Source organism: Carcharhinus amblyrhynchos, chromosome 3 (assembly GCF_965287045.1).
Source record: "Carcharhinus amblyrhynchos chromosome 3, sCarAmb.v2.hapA, whole genome shotgun sequence".
NCBI classification, from domain to species: Eukaryota; Metazoa; Chordata; class Chondrichthyes; order Carcharhiniformes; family Carcharhinidae; genus Carcharhinus; species Carcharhinus amblyrhynchos.
In genome coordinates this window covers 85,049,853-85,060,140 of record NC_137326.1, presented here as the reverse complement: position 1 = coordinate 85,060,140, position 10,288 = coordinate 85,049,853, and positions in this window count along the sequence as shown.

The window sequence follows — 10,288 nt, the reverse complement described above, 5'->3', positions numbered from 1 at the left end:
TAGCTCCAATGGTACTGACAAGAATGGCAGGATCCCACATCAAGTTCTGTGCGGAAGGCTCATTAATTATGCACAGGTGAATTTCCCTCCAACTCTCCTTGCAGGCTGGTTGCTGATTCATCTGCTTGCCCTCAGCTGGTGTTTTGAAGGTCCCAGAGCCATATTTAAATAACCGTCCAGTACACTCATCAGAAAGGATAAAGGAGGATAAAGGCTAGCAGTCTCAAAAGGAAGTCTATTCCTTGATTCAACAACCCTCCCTCCAACCCCATCACCATATCCCCTTTAGACTCCTACCCATTGCCTCTGGAATCTTTGTGCATTCCGTTTCGATAAACGACGGGGTGTTCTTTTGATATCCCATCATTTGTGAGCTTTTCATGCAGCCTTGATGGGATCCAGCTTCCCTCTATGTTCCATTGCTCATCTTCTTCACTCACTCCTTGCCCCTCTGCCTGCCATCACACGTCCTCACCCTTCCAACCCCACCCCACTTACACAGCCCTCCTTCCACATTGCCTTCTTCATCACACCACCACCACACCATTCACTGTGTACTCCACTCCCAGTTGAACTCTGGATCTTTGTTGCAATGGCTGCTTGAGTCCCACAGCACAGTGCTATCCAGATAGACACTGGTGTGTGCCATTAGGGGGGCAAGGAGACCCCTGTACTCCCCAATCCCAGTCATTGTACTGATCCTAGCTGATGGCACAGGAGAGTGTTCAGAAAACTGGCTTATAATTTGTGGTTATTAACTTTATGCCAATGCTGTGTTTTACTTGTTATTATACCAATTTTACACCTTCTCAATATTGCAACTTTCCTCCTGAATCATTTGGCAGGGCAACATGTTTCTAGACCTCCTCCAAGTTATTGTATTTCCACTGACAAATCAAAGTTATGAGGGGCAGGGATTGGCAGCTGTGTGTATGCCTGATTAAACTATAGTCACCAACGTTAAATCATTACTTTTTATTTGAAGTTAGGTTATAAATTGCATTTCCACGCAGTGTAACTCTTGGTATGATGCACTTTAAAAACGTATTAAACACTTTCATTAGTTATTGTAAACGTGATTCTCTTTGGCTCAGGGATATCAATCATTCCTGGGGAACTTTGCCTATCCTTGATCAAAACTGTAAGTAGAGTGTTTCAGCAATGGAGAACTTAAGCTTCAGATAAACTGATAGCAGGGAGAAGAATAACAGCTCCAGATAAATCAATAGACTGGAATACTATTATCACAGCAACATGACAGCAATTTGGCACAGGCTAAAAAGTTGGAGGGATATATTGTAAGCTTTCCAATCCATCTCTGTGCTTCTAATTCTGATATTCAAAATTTGCACCAAATCTCCCTTGTGTTTTGATCTGAAAGGCATCTCAAAAGTAACCAGTTTGTTTTAGGAAAAACATTTTCAAATCTGTTCCATCTGTCATCCAAGTTCCCTATCCCTATAACCCCACGTATTTACTGTTCTAATCTCCCTGACACTCAGGGACATTTTAGCATGGCCAATCAACCTAACTTGCACATCTTTGGAAAGTTTTTCTGAGAGATATAGTAATCTTTCTGTTGGGACTTTCATTTCTGTCACCATGCAGTGATGTTGCAACTGCATGCAGCATTGCCTGTAAGGAGCTGGAATGATCCAACCAGCCTTTCAGAGGATTTTCACATTCCACTCAGTTCCCCAAAATAACACAAAAAAACACCAAAAATAGAATCTATTTAAAAAAAAAGAAAATCAAAGAGCAAGTGAAGATAGAAGATAAAATATTCTGAATTATTTTTACATTTCAAAAATTTGGTTTTAAAAACCTATTCATTAATCAGGAATTAGCACTCTCTGATTATAACATTGTTTCATTAGAATTAGTTGTTGAGCAAATTTTATTAGTCAAATCGCCAGTTAAATCACAGTTATACCTGATTGAATAAGGTATAACATTATAAGAGGTTTTGAATGATGTGGGAGGGATAAAGTTGAAGTTCATATTGAATTTTAGTGATTACTGGCTCTGTATGCATCCACAGTGCAGCCAGCATTGGAGCCCAGAATGACAAAAGTACACACTTCACGTCCTGAAATTGCGGTCAATTTCAGAGATTAATGACAATAAACTGTCAAAAATACCCTCCCCTCCCATACTACCTCACCTTGCCCAGAAAATATGACTCTTTTTCTGTCTGGGCACTGACACATACTGCTGAGTAATTTCAGTGTTATCATGGAGAAATCCACAGGGGAACCGTAGGCTTCCCAGGTTCCCACGTAACTCAGAAAGAGTGTGAGATTTGAGCATATTCTGTTGATTTGCAGAAAATGTGTCCATGCTTCTGAATGTATGTTACTTTTAGCAAGTGCAAATCAACCAAATTACAAGCTTGATAATCTTAAATCGGTTGTTATTTGCACACTCAGGGTTTTTCAGCAAGTGCTGCCCAACTGCAGAATCACATCTAACTGTAGATATTTAGTTTATCAAGCATGGACTGTTTGGATATGGTCTGTACTCTGACTGTAACAAACATCTGAAGGTATACAAAGAACAAAGAACAAAAACAGCTCGGGAAACAGGCCCTTCGGCCCAACAAGCCCACGCCACCATCTCAACACCACCAGTCCCCCTCTCCACCCACGACCCTTGTTCAATGTTTCATGGAATATGCTTTGAATCAATCAACCATTGATTGTGACATACCTGGCATCACACTGACACTGAAATTCATATACAATGTTGCTCAACTGTGTGGCTCAATTTTTTGTAATTACCCATGTACTCGGGGAGTACACAGTTCCCCATCACTTTTTCCACAGGAACACCTTAATCAGGATCAACTTGCAAACCAACCAGTAGCCTTTTCTCCTGTAGCATAAGTTGATGTGCTGATTTGAAATTTTGTATTCTTGCTTTTGTCCTGATGAGTACAAGATGAAAAGCTTTGGCAACATTTCTCCCTTTTCAGCAATATTCATTTTCTGTACTACAAAGTTACAGTTTCAAAGTACTGTGTAAGACAGCAGAATAGGCTACTTCAGGATATTAGTTTCATTTTCCAATAATAAACACAAATAATTTCAATACTGCACACAAGTTTGACAATATAATTCAAGCTGTTTCCAATTATGGGATTGGGACTGAGGAAGAAGTAAAACTTCAAGTTGCTACTGTTTACCATTAAAACAAATTCAGAACAATTGTTCTTATGTATATGAGATGGCTTGTGATTCTGATGGGGAAAATAAATCAAAATAGTTAGATGGTTCTACTATTGTGACAGCTCTGCAGATATTCGTGCTCATTTGCAATAAATCAAAGTCAAATTGCTAGCAACATCAATTGTGACCCATTATAATCAATTTACTTATACAACCAAATGTTAATGTCATTCCTAAAAATAAACATGGTTCTTATTTAAATAATTTAATATTTTCCACTGCTCCTGCTGGTTTTCTTTCCATTCTCAGGCTGTGGGTGGAAGCGTAAAACATTTTTTACCCATGCTGAAAGATTTCCATAATTCAGCAGCATTTAAAACAAAATTCTTGAGATTGTATTGAATTGAATCCTACATGTGGTGGTTAGCACTGTCTCACAGCGCCAGAGACCCAGGTTTGATTTCCGGCTTGGATCACTCTCTGTGTGGAGTTTGCATGATCTCCCCGTGTCCGCATGGGTTTCCTCCTGGTGCTCTGGTTTCCTCCCACATTCTGAAAGGCATGCTGGTTAAGTGCTTTGACTCAAACAGGTGCCAGACTATGGCAACTAGGGGAATTTCACAATAACTTCATTGCAGTGTAAATGTAAGCCTTGCTCGTGAGTAATAAATAAACTTAACTCTAAAATGTTTGCATTCTGAAATGATACTTTGTTAAAGAAACATTTTAGAAGTGTTTAGAAGGACCATGGCTATTATAAAGGCACCATGAAAGTTGCAAGGCTTAAAAGAGATGAGAACAATCACCAAACCTGGCCTTTAAGAGCCTAAACGTTATGTCATGTGCACTTAAAACTACATTTCCAGTCAAGGCAACAAGACTTTATATCATACATCATCAGGGTTTTCATTTTGAATATATTAGAATCCACAGGCAGAAAGCAAAAGAGATTTAAAAAAGTTGGTGATCACACCTCACATGTGGCCGTCACTTTGTGTCAGGGTGGGGACATTTAAAATAAAAACATTGGAAATAAAAATGTCAGGATGTGGAGAATTAATAATCTGAACTAAAGTGAAATTTCCTTGCAAACAACTGAGCAGAACACACTAGGGGTACTTGTGTGTCGCTCTGGTCCCTTGTTTCAGTTATAAAGAAGCATTCTCTATACCAGGGGTTCCTGGAATGGGGTCTGTGGATCCCCAGAGTTCAGTGAAGGGATATGGCCTCATCAATTCCCTATACAACTGAGGCCACATACCATTTGCCTTCTTTACTGCCTGATGTACCTGTGTGCTTACTTTCAGCAATTGATGCACGAAGACAAGGTTTCACTGAGTATGCACCTCTCTCATTTTACATCTCTTTGCTTCCTATCTGCTAACCAGCTTTTTATCCATCTCAAGGCATTATCTTTACATTAACTTTACATTATCTTTACATTAACTTTACATCATCCATAGTTTGAAGTCATCCTAACATTCATATTTTATATTAGTCTTAGCATAGAACCCCTACAGTGCCGAAGAAGGCCATTTGACCATGGATAATCCACCTAAGCTACACACTTTTGGGATACCAATGGGCAATTTAGCATGGCCAATCCATCTAATCTACACATCTTGGGACATCAAAGGGCAATTTAGCATAGCCAATCCACCTAACCTCCACATCTTGGGACATTAAAGGGCAATTTAGCATAGCAATCCACATAACTTGCATGCCTTTGGACTTACCTTCCCCTCAATTTTATTTCCTCCAATGAACATTGAAATGATTATAAACGAAGCAGCCAATCTGCAATTATGTGTTTACCACCCAGGCTCAAAGTGAAAACTATCCCAAAATTATTATTCCACCAGTCTGATCTTTGACACAGACTGTATGCATGTTCTTGTTCAATGGAAACATCGGAAATCACAACAATATTCAAAAGGCAGCATTCTGATTCAGAAATCATTAACTATATTGCAACCAAAATTTGGATCCATCTCAACAGCTAATCTTTTAGCTCTGAGGTAATTCAGTTAGACCAGAAGGATCAAAGATATTAACAAATCTCATAAACACACCATTTGAGAGGAGGCAAAAAGAGATCTGGATATTATTGTATACTTAACAAGCAAGTTCAGCAGCAAAGAAAGCAAATAAGATGTCAACAATTTGTATTTTTATTGACTCTCTTACTAATAAAATATCCTAAGATACTTTGAAAGAATATTATGAAGCAAAATTTGACACTGAGACACATAATAAGATCAGATGATCAAAAACTAGGGTCAAAGATGAAAGTTTTACAGAGCATCTAAAAGGAGGCAAGAGGTAAGAGAGGCAAAGCATCTTAGGAAGGGGATTCCAGAGCTTGGGACAAAAGCAACTGACGACATGGCCACCAATTTGGAATCATTAAAATCAGGAGTGCTCAAGAGGCCAGAATTGGAGGAACTAAATATCTAGGATGGTAGTAAGGCTGAAGGATATTACAGAGAAAGGGAGAGACAAAGCCATGGAGCCAATTAAAAACAAAGATTGAACTTTAAAAATCAAAGTGTCGTTTAACTGTGAGGCAATATCAGTCAATAACCTGATGCAGCTAAATGAATTAGTGCGAGTTAGAATCAGGGCTGCAGAGTTTAGATGATAAAGTTTACGGGGGGGCTAGAGTCTGGGTCAGTGCTCAGAGAGTATTTGAATGGTCAAATCTACAGATAACAAAGGCATTGATAAGGATTTCAGCAGATTAATTGAAGCAGTACTAGAATCAATGTAAGAAGTCTCACAACACCAGGTTAAAGTCCAACAAGTTTATTTGATTTGATATTTGATATCAAATAAATTTGTTGGATTTTAACCTGGTGTTGTGAGACTTCTTACTGTGTTTACCCCAGTCCAACGCTGGCATCTCCACGTCAGACAATGTTACAGAGTGGAAATAGCCGATCTTGGTGAGGCAGCAGACATGGCCAGAAGCTCATCTTGGGATCATAAATGCAACCAAGTTTGCAAACAGTTTGGATCAGCCTCAGACTATTGCCAAGGTGAAGGAAGGAGTGAGTGGCTTAGGAAGGATTTAAAGTAGCGAACAAAAGCGATAGCTTTGATCTTTCTAATATTTAATTGGAGAACATTTCTGTTCATTTAGTCTTTTTAGGCAGTTCCTTGTGGATCAAGAATGACTTGCTTCTGCTCTGGTTCAATAGATTCTGAGATGACTGATAAATCCAATGTGTAAGCTACAAACCCTACAATAACAGGATACGTGGTGCTTGAAGAGTTGGATAGATGAGCTGTTGAAGCTTATGTGGTCTGTCCAAGAAGGCCAGAAGAAATAGGAACAGGAGTAGGTTGTTTGGCCCATTGGGCCTGCTCCACGAATAGGATGATGGCTGATCAAATATTCCTCATGTCCATTTTTACGCCATTTCCCCATAACCCTTGATTCCCTTACTGGTCAAAAATCTATCTCAGCCTTAAATATGCACAATGACTCTTTCCCCACAACTTTATGTGCCAAAGACTCAAAACCCTCTGAGAGAAGAAATTCTTCCTCATCTTCATCTTAAATTGGCACCCCTTTATCCTAAAACTGTACGCTTTGGTCCAGAGCTCTCCCATGAGGGAGAACATCCTCTCAGCATTTACCCCATTGAGCCCTTTAAGAATCCTATGTTTCAATGAGATTGCCTCTCATTCTTCTAAATTCCAAGGAGCAGAGTCCCAACCTGTTTAACCTTTCCTCATGAGACAATCCTTTCATAATGGGGATCATCCTAGTGAATCTTCTCTGAGCTGCCTACAATGAAAAAATGTCTTTCCTTAAATTCCATTAGCCTTCTTGATTACCTGCTGCACCTGTGTTGAAGCTTTCTGCAGTTTCTCTCCATTTAAATAATAGTGCCTTTTTGTTCTTCCTTCCAAGATGAACTTCACATTTTTACACATTATACTTAATTTGTCAACATTTGGTCTACTTATTTAATCTATCAATATTTCTTTATAAATTTTGTATCCCTCTCACAACTTGCCTTTCCACCTATTTTTGTGTTGTCTTCAAATTTGGCTATGGTGCATTCACTTCCTTCCTCCAAGTCATTAATATATAATGTAAATAGTTGAGGTTCCAGCACTGATCCCTTTGGAACTATACTGGTTACAAGTCACCAACCTGAAAAAGAACCCCTTATTCCCACTTGCTATCTCTAGCCCTTTAGTCAATTCTCTATCCAAGCCAATATACCACCTCCAACACCATAGGCTCTTATCTTGTATCTTATACCTTTTCAAACAGCTTCTGGAAATCCAAATACAACACATTTACCTATTCTCCTGTATTCACTGATTGAGGCTTTCTTGAAAAACTCAAATAAATTAGTCATGGAGCTATGTTGACTCTGCTTGATTAGGTTATGGTTTTTCAAATCTGCTACTATTACTTCCTTAATAATTGATTCCAGCAATAGATGTTGGGCTAATTGGCCTATAGTTACCTGCTTTCTTCCTCCCCCTTTTTTTAACAGGGGTGCCACATTGGCAGTTTTCCAATCCTCCGGTACTTCTCCAGAATCCAAGGATTCTTGGAAAATTACAGCCAATGCATCCACTATCTTGGTAGTTACTTCTTTTAGGATCCTAGGACTCAAGCCACCAGGGCCAGGGGTCTTATCTGGCCTTGACTGTTTTAACTGTGCCGCTGCATATTTCCGACAAAGTCTCTTGGCACGGTCGGTGTCCTTCTAATGAATCTTTTACATTTTGGTTGACCACAGACTCCCCTAAGTCGGCAGGGATGCTTGATCTCTTCAGAGATGAATTGGGGACATCCCAAAAGTGTCTCTGTTCCCCTGGAAGTCTCATGCCACAAGTAAGTTCTGAATACAGCAGTTACTTCAAGATTCTGATGTCGGGCATATGAACAATATGAATGATTCGTGCCTCAATGCTGTAGGTGTTTGCTTGGGAAAAGACACAAGTGATGGACCACCTTCCTTGCCAATAGATGTGGAGGTCTGCTGATAGTTCTCCAGTGCTTTTAAGTATCAACTATAGGCTGTCCAAGTCTCCGAATTCTACTAGATGCTGTACAGGCAATTTGATAATTTAGAGTGGAGGTGGTGAGAGGTGTGGTAGTGAAGTAGAACTAAAGTAATATTTTGAAACTACTGCACCAGTTTGAAATTTCAAGCTGTATTGCACTCTTAGTTCTGGTCACCACAGTACGTGGGAAACAGCCAATTCCTGAAGGGATGCATAAAGAATTATCTTGATTAGCAAAGGAAAGGAATTAAAACTAAAGGGAACCTTGGACATATATGGAATCCTAAGCACCAGTTCAATTTAAAAACCACGGGTGGGTTTTTCCAACTGGTGGGATCTTCAGATCCTGCCAACAACATATCCCTGCTCTGTTTCCCAACAGCATGGGAGTGGATTCACTGGGAAATCTCATTGACAGTGGTGGAACCACAAGATCCCACTGCCAGCCAATGGCGGGCAAACTTGTGCTGCCAAGAAACAGGTGGGGTAGAGAATCCCACCTCATGTATGTGATATTCAAAGTTATCAACACCAAATCCCCCACCAATGTCCTGAAGTCACCATTAGCTAGAAATTGAACTGGACCAGCCCTATGAATAATAGATACAAAAAGCAGGTCAGAGGCCGGGAATTCTGCAGCAAGTGACTCAGTTCCTGACCCCACCCCACCCTTCCTCCTTCAGTGGCACAGTGGTTAGCACTGCTGCCTTACAGCTCCAGGGACCTGGGTTCTGGACTTGCACCACTGCCTGTGCATTCCTCCCATGTCTGCACAGGTTTCCTTAGAACATAAGAAATAGGAGCAGGAGCAGGCCATCTAGCTCTTCGAGCCTGCCCCGCCATTCAATAAGATCATGGCTGATCTGTCGTGGCTCAGTTCCACATTCCCGCCCTCTCCCCATAACCATTAATCCCCTCTCTTATCAAAAACCCATCAACCCGCGTCTTAAAAATATTTAGCGAGGTAGCCTCCACCACTTCAACGGGCAGAGAATTCCAGAGATTCACCACCCTTTGAGTGAAGAAGTTCCTCCTCAACTCTGTTCTAAACCGCCCCCCCTTTATCTTGAGGCTGTGCTCCCTAGTCCTACTATCCTTTCTGAGCAGGAAGAGTCTCTCCACCTCTATCCTATCCATCCCATTCATCATCTTATATGTCTCAATGAGATCTCCCCTCATTCTTCTAAACTCTAATGAGTACAAGCCTTATTTATTCAGCCTCTCCTCATAGCTCAACCCCCTCAACTCCGGCATCAGCCTAGTAAACCTCCTCTGCACTCCCTCCAAGGCCAAAATACCCTTGCGTAAGTACGGCACCCAAAACTGCACACAGTACTCCAGCTGCGGCCTCACCAATGCCCTATACAGCCGCCAGGTGCTCTGGCTTCCCACAGTTCAAAAATGTGTGGGTTAGGCTGATTGGCTATGCTAAATTGCCCCTTAGTGTCTCAGGATGCATAGGTTGGAGGGATTAGCGGGGTAACTATGTAGGGTGTGTAGGGCCTGGGTGGGATTGTTGTTGGTGCAGACTTAATGGGCTGAATGGCCTTCTTCTGCAGTGGAGGGATTCTATGATTTCTAAAAACCAGAAATTAGGGTGGAATGACTTTCCTGGATAACCACAAATCCAACAACACTCAAGGAACTCAACACCATTCAAGTCCAGGCAGCTTTAACTCTCTGTTCATCATAAACATTCACATCTACAAGACGCACTGCAGCAACAAAGCTTCTTCAAAGCCTTCCAAATCCGCCACTTGGGGAATAAGAACAGTAGACGCATGGGAATACCAGCACCTGCAAGTTCCATCTTGACTTGGGACACCTTGCTCTTCCTGTAGTGTTGCATAGTTTAAATCCTCCAACTTTCTAACAGCTTTATGGGTTGTACTTGCACCCCGCGGACTGCAGTAGTTCACCACCTTAGAACCACAGAATCTCCACAGTACAGAAGGCCATTGGGCCCAAACTCTGCAGCAACTCTGAAAGAATATTTTACCCAGGTCCACAGCCACCCCCCTCCACCCCACCCTATCCCCATCACTCCATGCATTTAATGTGGCCAATCCACTTAACCTACACACTTT